At 30.9% G+C, this 20,624-nt stretch overlaps 1 protein-coding gene across 1 annotated transcript in view; it reads left to right on the forward strand.

Moving 5' to 3' along the window:
* LOC128387265 (uncharacterized) overlaps window positions 1-20,624 on the forward strand; it is a 62,437-nt gene that overhangs the window by 20,616 nt on the left and 21,197 nt on the right. The window lies entirely within an intron of this gene.

The following is a 20,624-nucleotide window of genomic DNA, read 5'->3' on the forward strand; positions in this document are numbered from 1 at the left end:
ACAATAATGATAATGAATTAATGACATGACATGATAATTTGATTCTAGGGAGATGTTGATGTAAAAAAAGCAGTTCTAATCAAATGAATTAGTTTCAGATGGAATAATGAAAAAAAAGTTCTGGATAAAATGAATCTTATTCATTCATTACACACACACACTAGATATATAACAATGAGAATGTTTTTTTACTTCCCTTGCAAGAGAAAGTATAATGAGGAAGATAAGGATGATAATGAGACTTATTATTTCTCGATTGTGATAATCATCATTATGATTCTCAGGGAAAGATACAGAAAGAGTGAGTGAGTGAGTGAGTGAGAGAGAGAGAGAGAGAGAGAGAGAGAGAGAGAGAGAATCATGAAGCTCTGAGGAAACTGTAACAATGTTTAGGAATCAAGAAAAGTATATAACCTTTTGAAAAAAAGGTTTAATTTACTCGGTGTATTTATCTTGTGTTTAAGTGTAAATACAATTTAAAACCAGAATAAATTTCATTTAAATTGAAACCTCTTTTTTCACTGTATATGAGACAATTTACTTTCAGCATTGATGAAGCTAAATTAAGTAATATCAGAGGGAAGGAAATCTCCACCATAATAAATGATAACCCTGAAGAAATAGTAATCAAATAGCAAGTTACAGGTAAATGGAAAAAAGTTTTCATCTTGTTTGTCAACAAAAATGATGAAAATATTAGACAGAAAACACAAAATTCTGTATTAGCAATATTTTCAGGGTGTTTTCTACTGTAGTTGAGGTAAGTTAGCAAGTGAATTTGGAAGATGCATCAAGAAGATTACGAATGGGAAAATTTTCTTTGCGTGTTTCCATTAATTGGGACTATTAATAAAAAGCAAACATTTGCTCACTTATCACAATGAATCTAATAATCATTTGCATCTTTATTGAAATACCTGCAATAATAGTCGCATGAAACAGGTAAAACAGAAATACAGTTACAATTATGTTCATGTTATGATAATAATAGCAACAGTTAAGGGTGAACATCAACGTTTTATGTGATTCTCACCCATAGATGTACACACACACATACTATTAACAATATTCATAGAGATGTTGCTTTGTGATTGTGATTATTTCATGATGATAATCAAGGGAGAGAGAAAAGGTTAAAGATTGTAGATAATGATGAAAAAAGATGATATAAATAAGGAGAAAGGCTCCAAGAGAAATGTAGTTTCAGACAAGGAAGAAAAAAAGTTCTAGATACTTGGATTGAGAAAACAACAGGCAGAAAAAAGGGTTTCACGAAAGGAAGACGATAAAAGATGAAGGGAAAAAGTGAATACAAAAGGGTGATGATGATGATGATGAGAGATAATGATGATGAGTATTAGTTCGCAAGCTCTGAAAGATACATTTTGTTCATGAGAATGATTTTCATCATCAGAGATTTTATTCTCTGCTATCATCTTATCTTTAACTCATGTTCAGCTTTAAGCTAAACTGATAATGCTCCTGGTTCATGGATTTCATTCAGAACTTTTTTCCTTGCTACTTCGCTTTTTTTTCTTCTACTAAATTCTGTCAAAAATAAAGATACACCAGGATGATGCTGATGATGATTATGATGATAAGGAAACGGTTCATTAGCATGCAAAAGCCATCAAGGAAGATGAAGAAGATAAAACAAAATTTATAAATACATATTTTCTTGAAATGATCTTCATATATTGGATTATAAACATGAATATACATGGTTCATGGTTTATGGTGGTTTTTCATGATAATCATTCAGAGTTGGAAAGACACCATGAGATAAATAAGTGAACCCTAAATATTGTTTAATATTATGTATCATTATCATAGTAATCATCATCATGATTATCAAGTTGGATAATATCTCTGGTTGAATACAACATATGATAAAGAAATTACCATGAATATTGTTCAGAGTTTATCCTTTTGTTCAGTTCTTGTTTTTTTCTCTTCATTTTCTCTCTCATGTCAAATATTAATGATTTTTCCATGGTTATCATGTTGTTCATCATCATCATATTCATGCGACATGTTTATCATTTGTGGTGAATATCATCACCCTTTTTTTTCTGCTCACAATCATCACTTTGATCGCTTACTTTATCATCTTCTGATGTTTACCAATCATGATAAATTGTTTCTCCCATGTTTCCATGATTATCATTGTCATGAATACCAAATAAACTATGGATAACATTGAAACTGAATTCATATATTCATGTTTCATGAAGGTAACATGTTGATGTGGTTAAACTGATTTCTGGTTGATTCACTTTTCCTGAGTTTATTGACAATTGATAAATGAACATAATTAACTTTAACTATCAGATTGAACTTTTTTTTCTCATTCTTTTGGATGGTTAAATCTAATTCCAAATTTTCATGATTACTCTTAATGAGAATCCTATCGATTGGCACAAAAGTTGTTTCGATTGTTAAAATTGTCACACAAATTTACATCATCATCATCATTATTATATTTTGATATTTAAGACGAGAACTTTTTTCTCCTTCTTCTAAATTCTGAATCAAAAATTCTTACTATTCTGATGAATGAGTTAAGTTTTCTTTTTTTTTCTTCATTACTTTCATCTTTTATACTTCCAATGATGACAAAGTTATCATCATCATCTTCATTGCAACCAACTGATATACACTTTTCCCCACCTCTTAGGAAAGTATTGTTTGCTTTTACCTCCTCTTAACTTTCCACTTCTCCTCCTCTTCCTCCTACACCCAATATATATTGTAAATCTTGACAATTGAGTTTCTTTTTGCATTTTTTCCTGGTGATAAAATTAATGACAATTCACACAATAAGAAATAACAGTTTCAACTATTGACTACTGATTTCAAGAGGAAGATATAAACTAATTCAGGATAACCATTTATTTTAATCCATTTCTCACCCATGATAGAAAACCATTATGAGTATTAGGCTGATTACCGATTCAGTAACTCAGAATAAGAACATTGAAAGAAAAATAAACAACAAACACCCTGAATTCTGACATTTACACGTGTGGTTAACCTAAAGTGATAATGATAAGTCTGGATTAAGGATCAATGGTTATCGTTAAATAGCGGTAAACCAATTCTGTCAGATTATATGAGCTCTTTACATTATGCAATAAATTTTTCATTTCAAATGTTTCAGAGAAAACTACAGAACTTTTATTCTATTTTTTTTTGTAAAACATTTTTTCTTCTCTGAGATACTTTTTATTCTTTGACCTCAACGCTCAACGTCATCATGATGGACATGACAATGTGACCATGAGAAACTTGATTATGATGAAAAATTTACGCATCGAAGTAGAAAGCAATCAGATCATCAATAAACCATATTGAATTTATGGTTCAACGATTCCTATGTTTTTACGTTATTCAACTTTCTCTTTGAGAGTATTCATCTAATAAGAATAACAAAAATATTCTTACCTTCAATGGAAAGTTTTTTTTCTTATTACCTCAGAATTCCGTTCATTTAATACATTCACTGCATCTTTTTACCTTTTTTACTATCGTACTATTGTAAGTTGTTCTTACCTTTTTCGTCGAAAGTTAGTATATTTACATACTGATAGTATTAGTGATTTCCTTTTTATAAAAGGACAAATTGATCTGCTTTCTTACTTTTGATATCTATGAAGAAATAATCTTGACCAGAAATTATTCAGCTATGACTGATAACTTTCACCATCATAATGCATGATGATAAGTTTACTTTTCTTGAGCTACTTTCATTGTATAAGATGTAAATTGCATATATTTTTACTCGTTACTTGCACTTGAATGATCACTCCAAGGTTTTCATTACTAAATAATTGCCTGAGCTTCTGGTTAAATTTTTTTGGATCATTTAAATGATACTGATGCCATCAAATCTTTTAAAATTGTCTATTCAAGTGGATGAGCTTTGAGTGCAAGAAAATACAGATCTGAGCCCAGTAAGAAAAGAGAGTAAAGTCCAAAAATGGACTTCTACTTTCGTTTTCTACCCTCCTTAAACTTCCATATTATCAAGAATTTCACCATGTCGAAACCATGATATCATATTGTTCTATGAATCCCATCTATTTCAGTCAAGCTTGTTTTTTTAATCTAATTCACATATTACATTGCTTGAGAGCTATTAGAGTCAAATGATAAAGTCGAATCCAAAATTTTATTTTACTATCACAAAACTGGCTCTAAGAAAAAAAGGTTAGTTTCAAGGCCATTGACGATTTTAGCGCTAACCGTGTATATTTATTAAGCTCAAGACACTCAGCATTAGAATAACTTCTATCGAAAGCGCAATTCGAAAATTTAGATCTTGTTATCAATTGGCATCGAGATCGAATTTAGATAAAATTAGAGAGAAATTAATTTTCAGACACTTAAAATAATTTTATTAATCATTCGTTTAATTGTTGAGATTACAAAGAGATTAATCTAAACAATGTGACCAAGTTATTGGAATTGATATTCGGGATTTTGGGCTGATACATTTTATTAACGTTTGGAACTGGGAAGTGCAGGAGTTTCAGGCAAATTAGGAGTAGGAACGCCACCAGATTAATGAAAACGTTACTTGAACAAGATAATGAAACTTTTTAAAGTTGTTTAAGACTTGATAACTTGATCAATTGATTGAAAATGATAAAAACTCAATGAAAACGGTTTCTTTTTATACCAATTCTGAAAAATTATCTATTCCAATGATTAACACTAATTGCTAAGCAACAACTAAATTGTTTTCACGTGTGTAAATAGTCACAATTATATGACTAAATTAACCTTTAATTGTTTGTCATTTGATGATAATTAGCACCAGAATATTAAGATTCTCATCTGTTTCAATATACCAAAACAAATTTTAAAATAAATGATCTAATTAAAGATCATCCGATGAGTTGGTATATTGATACAGATAAGGCCAAGTTGGGATCCAATGATTCTGTCGCAAATAATGATTCGTCAATAAGTGAATTAACAAACAATTCAAATTAATTTATCGACATAATTTTGATCTAATATTTTATTAAGATTCTCATCTGTTTCGCTAGCCTAAACAAAAGAACACAACATTTAAAGGTTAATTTGTTGACACGCTTGAGACTAATTTTCACAGGAGGATACAATTTACAGTAGGTAGCCTAAAAAAGCATTACTGTCCATGTGATTTCAGTTGATTTAAATAAAAATTTCGATCAGCCCATCGTTACAAATTAGGCTTTAATTATGGATAATAATTAATAATCAGTGTCTTTACCTTTAGCCTTCAAACATGACCTGGTCCTGTCTTCCTTGTCAGTACATTTTCTTTCTCTAGTCGCTTTTCCTATCTGGACACTGTTCGCATGGGTTTCGAGGTCACATCAACTCAACTTTGCAAATTCAACGAAATGTTTTCTAAGAGAAAGCTATCTTTTCAAATGATTAACACTAATTGCTAAGCAACAAGATTCTCATCTGTTTCAACAGACTAAACGAATTTCAAATTAAATGATTCATCACCCGATGAGTTAGTTTGATTGGTACAGATAAGATAATATGGTTGTCGCATTATATTAACACGAATAATAGTTATTAGATAAGTAAATCAACAGTCGAAAACAATTGACTTGTTTTTTATTAATGGTCAGTATTTTCTATATGATCATAAGAACAATAAAACTAACTAATCTGAGTACTCAAGGTTGTTTCTCACCTTCGGTATAGTTTATGAAGATCACTAAACATCAAGTATTCGTTATAAATATATATTTATTACTAATTAGTTTTCTTGTTGCTTTTGACTCCAATTTTCATCTTTTATTCCTCAGAATTTGACGTGTACCTCTCCCATTAGAGATTTGACTATAGATTTCTTTCTATCACTCGATCACGTTCTATCAATTTCGTATTCAAATTTACAATAGTTTGCAAACCAAAAAAAAAAGGATAATAAAGAGAAAATTTTGATAAAGAAGAGTTTCTAACATTTTTTACAGTTTTTTTCTTTTTCGGTTAAGAACTCAACTATTTTTGGTCCTACGAGTTCTACAAGCATCTAGAAATCGTATCAGGTCGAAAAAAAACAAAGCAAACAAATTTAATTGTTTTTCTGTTGAGATGAAATTAAACTGAAGCTTAATGATCTTTAATTAGATCATTGATAATCTAAAATTTGTTTAGTATATTGATACAGATACGAATTAATTCAAATATTAGGATGTTAAATACCCTCAATCGACGAACAATTAAAGGTTAATTTAGTGATAAAATTGACAATTATTTTCACAGGTGAAGATAATTAACTTGTTTTTTTCCCAATTAATGCGTCGTATCTAGATAATAGTTTTCTTTGGTTGATATAAAAAGGATGAGTTTTTGTTCAACTATTGTCATTAACAATCAACTGATCGACAGTTACAAATTTAAAGTTTTTGATAATCTTGTGTTCAAGTTATTATATTTCCGTTCATTTTGTCACCATGAATTTCTATATTTTCCAACTTTTATTGGTCGCTCTTGCCTTAATTGGAGCCGCTTCAGCTGTATGTCCAGGTACACCTCCCAAAGGGGCAAGACAAGCTAAGTCTAAAGGAGAAAGATAAACAATAATTGACGGATTCGTACACCCATACAATTTATTAATAAAAATACAATTTTTGAATATCGTCAGGAGTAAATGTGTATCACAAAATACTGTCAACGTTTCGATAAATGTAAAAGTGATAATCCCTTTGGTTTAAATAATTTCAATTGAATAAAATTGATTCAAACATTTACATTTTTCATTGGTCATTTTTTCTCGAGTTCATTACAATTTTCAACCATAATTCATAATTTTTTCCCAATTTTGCATTATTCATTAATTAAACCGATTGGCTTTACATTCAACCAAATAATCGAAAATCAATAAATTGAACGAATTAACTTTTCAGCCTTAAACAATAAGTTTAATTTTATAAATCTTATCCACAAGAAAAAGAGACATGATTCAATATTCTGGGTTTGAGATCATGTCGTTCGCTTCATATTTTGCAAGAAATGAATCGAAATCGGAGATTGAAAAAAGACCGATTAAAGCATTTGCTTTATGGGTTAGAATCGTCATCTTTTTGATTGGCTTTCGACTGATTATTTTATTTCTTACTGTTGGTTATATTCACTGATTACATTCATTCATTTTATTCATTTACTAATTCATGTTACTATTATTACTACAATTAGTTCCCATGTGGCATAAGTTGTAAAAGTTTTCTTATTCCCATAGACTCAACATTGAGTATTGTCTAGAGATGTTCCGATCTCAGATTTTCAGATGATCGATCGATCCGATCAATTTTCGCTAATAAATCGATCAATTTAGATTTTTCTAATTCAAATTTCGCGGTCGAAAAAGGCTGGAATTTTGTTTCTTTTTTTGTACACTGCCTATTTTCGCTGTCCAATTTCTTAATTAAGTAAAATTTATTAATCAGTTGCTCGAGTTTTGAATTTTTATCAAAAACACGTGGTTTTTCAGGTGATCGATTTTTTCAACTCAAAGATCGATCTGATCGATAAATTTTTCAGATCGGAAAAACTCTAGTATTGTCTCTGTCTAAGATGCTAACTTTTTCTCATCAAACAATTTACCGACAACAATACACACATATAATTGAAGCTCTTGTTAAATGTAATCGATTAATATACAAATCAAGTCGATCGGTAAATTGATTAAACGACAATTAACCAAAAACCTTCGATTTTTGACGATTTTGATCAATTAATTAGTTTTGACCAACAAATGATATATCACCAGGCAAAAGCTTAATTAAGCGAGTCTTACGACTGGAAATGTTTTGGACTGAATTTTAAAAATTGAAAAAAATAAAAATAAGAGTGCGTCAAAACTTAATTTGGTAAGACTCTAGAACAAGCCCCTGGAATATCGACTCTAAATTTCTTATGCATAATCTTGTTATATATAGTAATGAACATGTTGATGGAATTTTTGAGGAAACTTCTGTGAGCAGAGCTACAACGCGACAAAAGTCGATTTTCACATGAAGCTCTATGGGAAAATAATAAGTTTTGTTATAACACTATTATTGCTTATGGCTGGACCATTTACATTCATATATACATCATAATACCAAGTATCTATGGCCAAAATTTCAGTCCAATCGGCATCTCCGTTTGGTACTTGTGATCGATTGAAAATAGGTTTAAACGGGTTTTAGCATATAACTCATGAACTAGTATAGACTATTGCACTATATCACACTTGGAACATGTTCAAGGTCATATCTCGGTGGTACGCACGTCGACCAAATTTGGCCTCGTCTACCTGTACCACTCTACAGTACCGATTTCCCCCCGCCTTAATTCATCATGAAGAAAGGTATATGTCACGGTCTCTCGAAACAGCTTGAACCAAGCAAACATTGTTTGAGTAGACACACCGGCTTCAGCACGCGCCGAATCATAGTCCACATCCGTGCACCAGGTGAACATCAATCGAAGTGCGTCCTCAATATCAATTTAAACCCTTCTAAGGCTGATTTGTATGTGTATTGAATTCAAATGGAATCTCTTGATATTTTAGTGCGCTTGTAATCAGAAGAATAATGATCTAAAGGGTGTTCCACTTAATTTCAGACAAAATGGGAAGTTACAATCAGAGTATCTCACCGGAGATTAAGTAAAGATTAAGAGACAATCGGTAAGAAAGTGATAATCACAACAATTTTATCATTTCTTGGCCATTTTATCAACAAAAATTCAATTTTTATCTTGATTTACATTTAATCTCAGGTAAGATACGCTGATTGTAGCTTCCCATTTTGTCTGAAATTAAGTGAAACACCCTTTAACTTGATTGATCTAATGAGTTTTCATTCCGAAGTTATACGCTCTCAAAGTTGTATAAATCGAATCAGATTACCCGCTGTAGCAGGTCAAAGAAAGTAGTTATCGAAAAAAGCTCCTGTCTAGCTATAGAGCCATGTCTGAGATTCAATTTTATCTACTTAAATAAATTCCTGATGGTGAGCTGACGAAATGAGAGCTTGTCGAAAGAAAAATGACCTCAAGTCCATATCCTTAGATGAAAAGGTGTTTAATCCAAGATCTTCTGTCAGTCGATAGATCATAACAAAAACTAAAATTGTGCAAAAAATCACGATGAAATTCTGTTCGGTTTACGTGATATAATCGAAAAACAAAAAAACTTCGACCGCCGATTGTGGCCTGACCAGAATTTTTTTAGAACTTTTGGAGCGTTTTCACTTCATTTAATAATAACTTTTATTAATTTTACTATTGGGTAACTATACCCCGAGTCTCCATAAGAAAAATGGCCGATTGTTGGCCATTATATTGGTGGTGAAGGAGAAATTCTTCTCCTTCGTCTTCATCATCACTACAAAAAAAACAACCAATAAGAATAACCAGGTACCACGTGAGAGGTGGTACCTGGTTGAACAAAAGAAACTGGTCTTATAACCAGTTTGGTTACAGTTCTTCGGGGGTACATAGAAAAGAACCAACGTCCTCGTTGATTTACAAATTAATTAATATATAATATTATCCATCACCGGACATTATTTACAAGGTATTAAAAATTAGGTATAAATGACATTAAAATACAAAGTTAATACAGTTAAAGTTGATAGACATATCAGTCTAGAGTGATTATTTCAATTGGATTATTTGAATGTAGTTGGAGCCAGTGATGAATGTTTTGTCCCATTTTTACCATATCTCGAACAACTTCAGCTGTGGGAATAGGAATGTTTTTATCTTTCATCTTCTGTAATTCGATGTAAGCTTTTAAAGTGACTCTGGCGTCACGTTCAGGAGAATGGCCAATAGTTACATGTTTATCATCTTCTCTACGTAACTTTTGGTGATTGAAGAATAAAAATTTGTCTAATGATACCAATCCAATTGGTTGTTGTCCAGGCCAAAGATCTTGTAGGTCAACATGTTCGATAAATGATGCTTTTAATTTAGTTGGAGTCAATTCAAGTTTATTCAGATCGTCTTTTCCTTGGGTTAATAATCGTCGTCCGATAGCTAATTCTCGTACCTGCATGCATATCTCGTCGAGGCTTAATCCTGTTTCTAAATCATTGATTTGTAGTCCAGTGATTCGAGTATTCGGGTTTGATATTTTAGTGTTTTTTACCTGAGCATAATATACTGTTTGTATTCGAATTACATTTCCAAACCATCCTGATAAATGTACGCTTCCTACACCATTATTTCCATCACCTTCGATGTCAAGGGATAATGTTTCTTTTTTATTATTTTTCGGGCCAATTGGAACATATTTTTCTAAATGTTCTGGTATTGGATTGTTAAGTTTTTCCAAAAAGGTTTACCTCCATACGCTTCCCTTAATTTTCTTCTTCTAACTCGTCGTTGTTCTCGTGCATAGGAATATTTTGTTGGTCTAGATTGTACCACAGTATTTATATTTACTTGTTGATCAGTTTTGAAAGGTAATTCAGGACAATTTTTTCTGAAGTGACCAGGTTCACTACAATATGAGCAGTATTCACAATTTACCTTAGTATGGTTAAAGCGGAAGCATAGTGAACAATGTTTTTCTGGTAAATCGATAAGATTGATTTTTGTAGAGTTTCTGCTGTTCTGATAATTTAGTTTTCTAGTGTAGGATAATAAATTTTGATGAGCAGTTTGCAACTTATCTGGGTGATTCGCTGTAACCGTTAATTTTGTGAATTTGTTCATTTCCTTTGGGGTACCGCATATGTCATAATCGGGTGATACTAACTCCGGCCTCCAAACATGGCCATAGTAATTAGTGTATTTAGTGGCAAAAATTGACAGAATCAAATAACATTTTCTAAATACTGAACTTGGTGAAATTGGTTTAAGTTGACTGTAATGATCTTGGTTGTTTTTCTTTCGTTGTTTTGATGAGATGAAAAAACCTGGTCCTTTATTTTTTAGTTGTAAATTTTCCATTTTCTTTTGGAAAGCGATTAGCTTTGGATCTGGAGGAGCATTTGTTGCATTCCAATCGTCTTCTTCCATCCTATTTGTAAAATAAAGAAAAGAAAGAAGAAAACTTCAATTATTCATCTACCCCAAATCACCGGAGTTTTGAATAATAAGTATTAAATTACCCATCACCGGGTTGATTGAAATTTTATCATAAATTTGAATTTTAATACCCAATCACCGGGTTAATTAAAATTTTATCATTAGAACTTTGAAAACCCAATCACCGGGTGAAAAGAACATTTTCATTTAGTTAATTGTATGTCCATCACCAAGTAAATTATCAGTATCATTAGTAATTTCATCTCCATCACCGGAGAATTTCGAAAACCTGCCCCAGCACCGGAGCATTGATTTTATTTGTATTAATAACACTGATGTAAAGGTATAATAATGTCCTTATTTTCCTTATTTTCTCTATTAACTATCACAGAGTTGATTGATCTTTTTGGATAAGGGATTAATCTACAACCTATGACACAACACAAGAAGCTGATGGTAATACTAATAATTATCCAAATCCACATTGGTACATTCATTTTCCAATTAATTTTAAGGTGATTGATACTTGTTTCAATTTTCTCTTGAGCTTCATCGATTAATGTGAAATCAAGTGGTTCAATTTGTAATTCTTTAGCCGATGGTTGAGTTAATCGTAAATTTATTGCATGTGTATGTTCTGATACCGGTGAACCTTGACTGTGAATTTGGAACTTTTGAACTGTATATTCTAGGTCATAGATAGTAAAATTAGTATATTTTGATAATCTTATCACATTATTTGACAAATATATTTAATATTACTATATAAAGTAATTGTGTCCTGCACAATGTATTAAATACTGCTCTCCCATTTGTTTAACTTGAATCGTTTCTGCGTATGTGGTAACATTTGGGCTATTGCTGAAACAAACTTCATTCTTCCAAAGTTCAATTTTCTTCAAGTTTTCTTTACAATTAGATACTTTCTTAAAAATAGGGTTATGACCTTTCAAGTCCTTCTCGCTAATCTCACAGAATCGATAATCGGTGATGTTGACTAATACGTATTCTGGACCTTTATATGTAACTTTACAAGTGTGTGTATTATTTTTATTATATAATGTAAATGCATCTGCTTGAAATATTTGGTTAGTGGTATCTCGTAAAATGTTGTAAAATTTATCATTAATGTTGGAAATCTTTCGTTATTGTATACGTTTACATTATTTTCAATTTCATCTAATGAACATTCTGGTGAGCATGGTAAAACAATTCTGAAGTATTTAAAGAAATTCTTATCAATCCTTGGTTTAGCTCTAATTGTTTCATTAAAATGTTTTAATTGATTGTTGATTATTTGCTTGTGTTACTGTATCGGCGGCTTGAAATGTTATTAACGGTAAATATTGAGGCAGTTGATTCACATTGAAATGAATTAAAACAGTTGTTGGCTTACATTATGTAATTGTTCAAACTGCTTTTTAATCAGCTTCTTATATTCTTGGTTAGACTCTGCGATGGATGTTAGTACTGGTTGTATTTCTATTTCGGGGTTGAAAATGTGTTTATATAAATAGTTAACGCCACTAATTACTATTCCACCAACTATTATTGTGGTGGCTACAGTTCCCGCAGTGATTATTTTCGTCTTATTTTATAATATTTTCTTCTGGTTTGGTTGTTACATTAGGTATATTACGAATAGGATTTATGTAATTTTCATCAATAAATGATGAACAATGGTCTTCAAATTTGTCCAGAATTTGCCTACATATTTACACATGGCTGGATTATACTCACATGTAATGGATTCATTTCTTTCCTTGTCTGTTTTTAGAACAATTGGGATTTCTTTACATGGGTTTGAAAATGCTAGTATGACAGAGACTTGTTGAGCTGATTTTCTTGGGTGATAGTCAGTTTTTCTCCATAGAATAGGTTCACCAGAGATAAAAGGAGAGATCTCTAACATCTCAATTCGTGTAAGTATGCTTAAGATTGTTACTAAATTAATTAAATTTCTATGAAAGTACGGCTTGAGTTGATTACTATGGGCTCGTCTTATTTTTCCTTTTATCGGTTCTTAATATTTTATAAGTGGTTTCTCCTTGTTTCTCTATCACTTTATATGGTCCTTTAAATTTTTGCTTCAGTTTCTTTGGTCCCTGAAATTGCTTGTACATTACTTCATTTCCTACTTGATAAGTTCGTAATTTCTTCCGATCATGTTGAATTTTTTGATTTTCTTTTGAGTTCAATGAGTAAAGTTTCGCTTGATCATAAATTTCAGGCCATTTTTTGATTGTTGATTTTAAATTAGATGGTAATTGTTTAAATGTCTGGTTGTTAATTATAATATCAATGGGTAAGGTTGGTTGACGACCATATAGTAAATAAAAAGGAGAGGCTTTGGTGGATTGATTTACACTCGAGTTATAAGCGAATCCCAGCACCGGGATTAACTCGCTCCACTTTTGAGTGTTTTCTTTTTTACAATAATGAGTTAACATTGAACACAATGTTTGATTTACTTTTTCTGTTAATCCATTTGTTGCTGGATGATAGGCAGTTGAAAATGACCATTTACTTTGGAAGAATAATCTAATTTGTTCAACCACTGAAGATATAAAATTTCTACCTTGATCTGAGACAATTGTTCTAGGGCAACCATGTCTGAGGAAGACCGAGTTAATTAGGAAAGTCGCTGTTGACTCAGTCATATCTTTGATTGCTGCAACCTCTACCCATCTTGTAAAGTAATCGGTACACACTATAATATAATTGTTTTTCTTAGATGTTGGAAGGGACCGATTAAATCGATTCCATTTTCTCGAATGCATTATTAACAATTATTGATTTTAACGGAGCTTCTAAGGTTCCACTTCCTCTTTATCTAATTGACAGATTAGACAACTTCGAACGTAATTGTTACATCTCTACTCATCTGGGGCCACCAATAATGTTGTTTAATTTTATTGTAAGTAGAAAAGATCCTGGGTGACCGGATAAGACCGAATCATGATATTCTTGCAAAATTTGCTTAATTAAAATTTTAGGAATAACTATATTCCAACTCTCTCCATAATGGTTAATTGTTAATCGGTATAGTAAATTCTCGGATTCTGTATTTAGAAATTAATTTTCTTTGGGATCTAAATGAGAAAAGTTTTCTAATTGTTCAATTATTTTAATGATTCGTTGATCTCTTCGTTGTTCATCAACTAGATCTATTTTATCTTCAATAATTTGGTTAACTAGTAATGTGAACAACTCTTCACATTCATCCTTTTGATTATCATAAACAATATCATCCACAGGATATCGTGATAAACAATCGGCATCAGCATGAATTTTCCCTGATTTATATTTAACTGAAAAATCAAATGATTGCAGCGCCATTGCATATCGCTGTAAGCGAGCGGGGAGGATCTTTTTTGAATGAATGTGGCATAAGGCACAATGATCAGTTACTACTTCAAATTTAATTCCCTCTAAATAGACTTGGAATTTTTGTACTGCCCAAACGATGGCCAAGCATTCCTTATCAGATACTGGATAATGTAACTCTGCTCCTCTTAATATTCGGGAGGCAATCCAACAGGGTGATAACCATCATCCTTTTGTAAGAGAATTGCTGAGACCATAACCTGAGGCGTCCACTAATTGAGTTTCTTTTGCTGGATCATAATGAGCAAGAACTGGTGGTGTTGTTAATTTAAATTTCAACTCATTAAAAGCGTTTTCTTGTTCTGGCCCCCAATCAAAAGGTAAATCTTTTCTTGTTAAGTTAGTGAGAGGTCGGGCGATGTTAGCGAAGTCTTTTATGAATCTTCGATAATAAGAGCATAAAGCAACAAAAGATTTTATATCTCTAACTGTCCTAGAGAAATTGTTGAACTTTTATTATTTTCTCTGGGTCAACTTGTTGACCATTCTCACTAATCACGTGTCCTAAGAATAGAATTTTCTTTTTCAAAAATGAACATTTATTAGGTTTTAAAGTTAATCCTGCATTCTGGAGTCTCGTAAATATTAATTCTAATTTACTTAAATGTTCTTCTTCATTTTCTGAATAAATTAATAAATCATCAATAAAAACTAAACAAGTATTATAAATTAATCCACTCAAAACAATAGTCATCATCTCATAATGATGAAGGTCCATTTGCTAATCCAAATGGTAATCTAGTGTATTCGTACAACCCACTTGGGTGACAAATGCTGTCTTAGGCTGATCCTTTGGATCCATTGCCATTTGATGATAACCTGATCTTAAGTCTAATAATGAATAGAATTTCATTCCTCTTAAACTATCAAGATAATCTTGAATATTTGGTAATGGAAATTTATCTTTAACAGTTATCTCATTTAATTTTCTATAATCTACACACAATCGCATCTCTGGTTCCCTTTTGATACTAATACAATTGGTGATGACCAAGGTGAGCAGATGGGATAACAATTCCATCATCTATTAATTCGTTAATTGAAGTTTCTGCTACTTTTCTTTTCAAATCTGACATTCGATAAGGTTTTGAGATATTGGAGGATGATTTGTATCAATTGAGAGTAAACATTAGAATCCTAACTTTGGAAGTAGCAAAACACTTCGATATTTAATTATTAATTTATTTAATTTATCTGAGTTGTTGGTTGGATTTCACTGTTCACTTCAAGTTTTAAGTCATTGATTATATTATTAATATGAATTTCTTCATCAACGAATTTTCTTCCCCATCACCGGAGACTGAAAATAATGAAGATAAACTAATTGTTGATGAATAGTCACTTGTGATTAATTGTGTATTTGATGATTGTATTTGATTCGAATCATAATTAGATGAGACGATTGATGATGCTGTTAATTGCTTTGTGTTTGATTTAAAATTTAAATCTATGGTTTCAAATTTTTCTTTTGGGTTCAATGGAATGATTAATTTTCTTCGTTTACAATCAATGAAAAATTTTCCTTTTTCTAAAATATTTTGTCCGATGATGGCCTCAATTCCTGACGGCAAAGTATCAACAATAATCATAGGTGATTTAATTTCTATTTTTGTTGGACCATCGGGAATCTCTAATTTAATATAAGTTTCACCAATTACTTTTAATGGTTGATTTCCAGCGGTTAGATGGATTGGACCTTTATAGTTGTGATAATCTAGTGACAACTTTGAGCTAAGTGTTTAGAAAGTAATGAGACTTCAGCCCCAGTATCGACCAAACATTCTACTTCCTTTCCTTAATTTTGCTTTCGTAAATATTAATTGATTTTTTCTTTGAATAAGTTTGAAATGATTGAACTGGAAATTTTGTTTCATCATCATCACCATATTCAGTATAAACTGTTTTAACTACTTTAGTTCTTTTGTCACTTGATGGTGATCTTGATCTTGATCTTGGTCTCCTCTACCTTGGGGTGAGGAGAGTTTGTCGTGGTCGTCCTCTAGGTCGAGGACTTAAAGATCGATTTCGTGGTGTAGTTGATTGAGGGTAATTCTGATATCCGTCTGGTCGAGGTGGACGCATCGAACGAGGAGGTGATCTACTTAAATTTCTGTTTAAAACCAAGGTTTTTTATTATCTTGTGATTGATTTTGGGTTCTCCAATTATCATCTTTAGATGTTGATGGACCTTGAGTAGCCCATCCGATACTTTTTGATCATCTCGAGGTCTGTCCACTCTTCGGGGACATTCATTTTTATGTCCAGGCTCATTGCAACCGTAACATATGATTGATTGATTATTTTTTGATTGATTATTTTGTCGATAGTTATTCATTCTATAATTATTTCGATAATTACCACGATAATTATTTGTATTTGATAATTTTCAGTTCGATAGTTATCATTTCGATAATTACTATTTCCATAGTCATTTCGATTACGATAGTTGTCTCTCTCGCTTTTTCATATCTTGTTGGAAAGTTAAACAATCTAATCTTTCGGTAATTTGTTGTAAATGTTGCGATAATGCTGTTATTGTATTTTTAACTGTTCATTCTCTTCGGATTCAGTTAAATCATCATTTTTGATAATGTTGATCGTTCAGCTAATGTCACTTTAGTAATAAAGTCAGAGGGAATCAGCTGTCAGTAAATCTAATCTAGTTCGAATGTTTGATTTTAGACCTCTGTCGATGAAGCTATTTACTAATTCTTCTTGCATGTCTGGGTTGATTCTTCACATAAATCTCGAACCTCGTAAGAGTAAGAAATAGCTGATTGATCTGAACGTTGTTTATTATTTAACTCTTTAATTAAATTTTTCGGTAACCTGAAGGAGCTAAATCTGAAACCAATTTGACTTTCAAATCTTCAAAAGTTCTAGGAATATTATCACCAGTTAAAGGTTTGATTCTGCATCGGTACCACCTACTAGCGGTACCAGTTAAATAAGCAGGTAAAGCTTTTAGTTTAATCTCTTCATCCCAATCAAGAGCAACTGCAGCTGATTCAAAATGATCAAGCCAATCTAGTAAATCCTCATCCCCATCACCGGAGAAATTAGGAATATGTAATTGTTGATTTACCGTTGAATTTAATTTATTTTTCTTTTCTCTACCAATCCCCAGCACCGGGGTAGTTAATAGAGGTTGATCATCCATAGTTAAGGTGAGAAATGAGTTTCAATATATAATTGTTGTAATTTAAAGATAAACCAAATTAGTAATATAATAAATGGAGAGAGAAAACTTAATAATTGTAATATTTTGATTGTAGATCCTCTAAACTGAATTCCGAATATTAATTGTATCTTCTTGTTCCTCTATATTAAAATAATGGTCATTATTGTTCATATCACCAAAGATAATAAATAAACAGAAAAATAAACAGAATGTTTTACACATAATTAGGATTAATTAAAGGACATGATGACTTAACATAGAAAAAAATGAAGAGAGAGACTTAAGATTGAAAGAGAGAGAAGAAAGAAACTTAAGATTGAAAGAGAGAGAGTTAAACTTTAAAGAGAGAGAAGAAAGAGACTTAAGATTGAAAGAGAGAGAGAGTTAAACTTTAAAGAGAGAGAAGAAAGAGACTTAAAATTGAAAGAGAGAGAGTTAAAATTTAAAGAGAGAGAAGAAAGAGACTTAAAATTGAAAGAGAGAGTTAAAATTTAAAGAGAGAGAAGAAAGAGACTTGAGATTGGAAGAGAGAGAGGTAAAATTTAAAGAGAGAGAAGAAAGAGAGGAAATAGAAAACCGAGTTTCTTTCAGTAAGGTTCAAGTTGTTAAATACAATTATGATTCATGAAAGTTCAGTGATTAAATTTAATTCTGGTTGGTTGGTTTCAATTGTTAAGTACAATTACTATTCATGAAAGTTCAATGATTACCTTTAATGATGTTTGGTTGGTTTCAATTGTTAAGTACAATTACTATTTGCGAAAGTTCAATGATTACCTTTAATTATGGTTGGTTGGTTTCAATTGTTAAGTCCAATTTTAATTCATGAAAATTCAATGATTAGCTTTAATTATGGTTGGTTGGTTTCAATTGTTCATTCTATTGTTTATTGAAGGTAATTTAATTGTTCATTCTATTAATTGTTGAGGTAATTCAATTGTTCATTCTATTAATTGTTGAAGGTAATTTAATTGTTCATTCTATTGTTTAAGGTAATTGTTGTTTTGATTCAATGATTTAATTCTTTTCATTCAGTTGTTGAAGGTAATTGTTGTTTTGATTCAATGATTTTAATCTTTTTATTCTATTGTTGAAGATAATTATTGTTTTGATTCAATGATAAAATTCCTTTCATTCAGTTGTTGAAGATAATTATTGTTTTGATTCAATGATTTAATTCTTTTCATTCAGTTGTTGAAGGTAATTGTTGTTTTGATTCAATGATTTTAATCTTTTTATTCTATTCGTGAAGATAATTATTGTTCTGATTCAATGATTTAATTCTTTTCATTCAGTTGTTGAAGATAATTATTGTTTTGATTCAATGATTTAATTCTTTTCATTCAGTTGTTGAAGGTAATTGTTGTTTTGATTCAATGATTTTAATCTTTTTATTCTATTGTTGAAGATAATTATTGTTGATTCAATAATTTTATTCTTTTCATTGTCCTTATTATTATTTTATGATAGAATTTCATTGAATTCTTAAAATTAAATGAATAATATCTATATATCGCCCTTTTAAACTGTTGACTATGGTCATTCTCAGTAAAATTATTAATTAAATGAACCAGAGGTTATTATTATTATAAAACTTTACTTATCTTATTTCCTTAAGGATTCCAATGATTATATAAACTCGAATTCTCCTGATACCAGAAAATAATTTCGACCACCAAAAGAGTTAGGAGTATTTGTTTCACAAATCAGTTAAAATAGATGTTTTAATTTTGTTTTATTTATTAATAATGGAATTGTTCTAAAGATGATATTCTTAATACCTAATTATTATTAGGTGAAGTTATTTTGTTGAGTGTAAAAAAAAATTTTTACCAGAACAGGACACTTATGCCTTGAGATAGCCTTTATTAGTTGTAATTCAATACTTAAGATATAAGGTAAAGGTCTTTAATCATTTGATTCTTTTATTAATGAAGATCAATTTTTGGATACCTAAAATTATTAGGTAAAATTTGTTAACAATTGAGTCACTTTTATTGGCCTAAACCAATTCACTGCTACCTAAGATTATTAGGTAAAATTTGTTATAATTAGGTCACTTTTATTGGCCTAAACCAATTCACTGCTACCTAAGATTATTAGGTAAAATTTGTTACAATTAGGTCACTTGGCCTAAACAATTCACTGCTACCTAAGATTATTAGGTAAAATTTGTTATAATTAGGTCACTTTTATTGGCCTAAACCAATTCACTGCTACCTAAGATTAGTAAAATTTGCACTATTAATTTACTTTAATTAGTTAAAAGAAACACTTTTATTATATAAAATTCACTGAGAAAGATCCGGGTGCCAAAGATGGAGCGTTTTCACTTCATTTAATAATAACTTTTATTAATTTTACTATTGGGTAACTATACCCCGAGTCTCCATAAGAAAAATGGCCGATTGTTGGCCATTATATTGGTAGTGAAGGAGAAATTCTTCTCCTTCATCTTCATCATCACTACCAAAAATTTAACCAATAAGATGAACCAGGTACCACGTGAGAGGTGGTACCTGGTTGAACAAAGGGAACTGGTTTTGTAACCAGTTTGGTTACACTTTTAAAAACGGTTAGAGGTTCTATTGAATGCTCTAGCTAAAACAATTGTTAATTTTGTGTTTGACGGAGGTCGATTTTAGGGTTGACATACCCCTTTCAAAGATAGTAAGTACCGATGAAGATATTAAACTCACGAGTGATACGCTGTGTTTTAATTGCTTAATCAATCAAATTTATGCACAAATGATTTGATCGAAATTCACAATTTTCTTATTGTTTTTAGCTATGATTTATGCTGAGTAATTATTGAAATGTTTTTACCATTGTCATTTTTTTATCCCTCTAATTAGTTAATCATTGTCGTTAGTTTTTAAATTGCTCCTCATTGTTTTCTATTGTGCAATTGTCGTGATTTTTTGTCATAGTAATTTTATTCTAATTCTTGATCATTGGAAACAAAACATTCTCCATGTAAATATAACAAGGATTTTCTCTACTTTTCTCCACCTTTGAGTGA

Source organism: Panonychus citri, unplaced genomic scaffold, assembly GCF_014898815.1.
Source record: "Panonychus citri isolate SS breed McGregor unplaced genomic scaffold, ASM1489881v1 Contig00077, whole genome shotgun sequence".
NCBI lineage: Eukaryota > Metazoa > Arthropoda > Arachnida > Trombidiformes > Tetranychidae > Panonychus > Panonychus citri.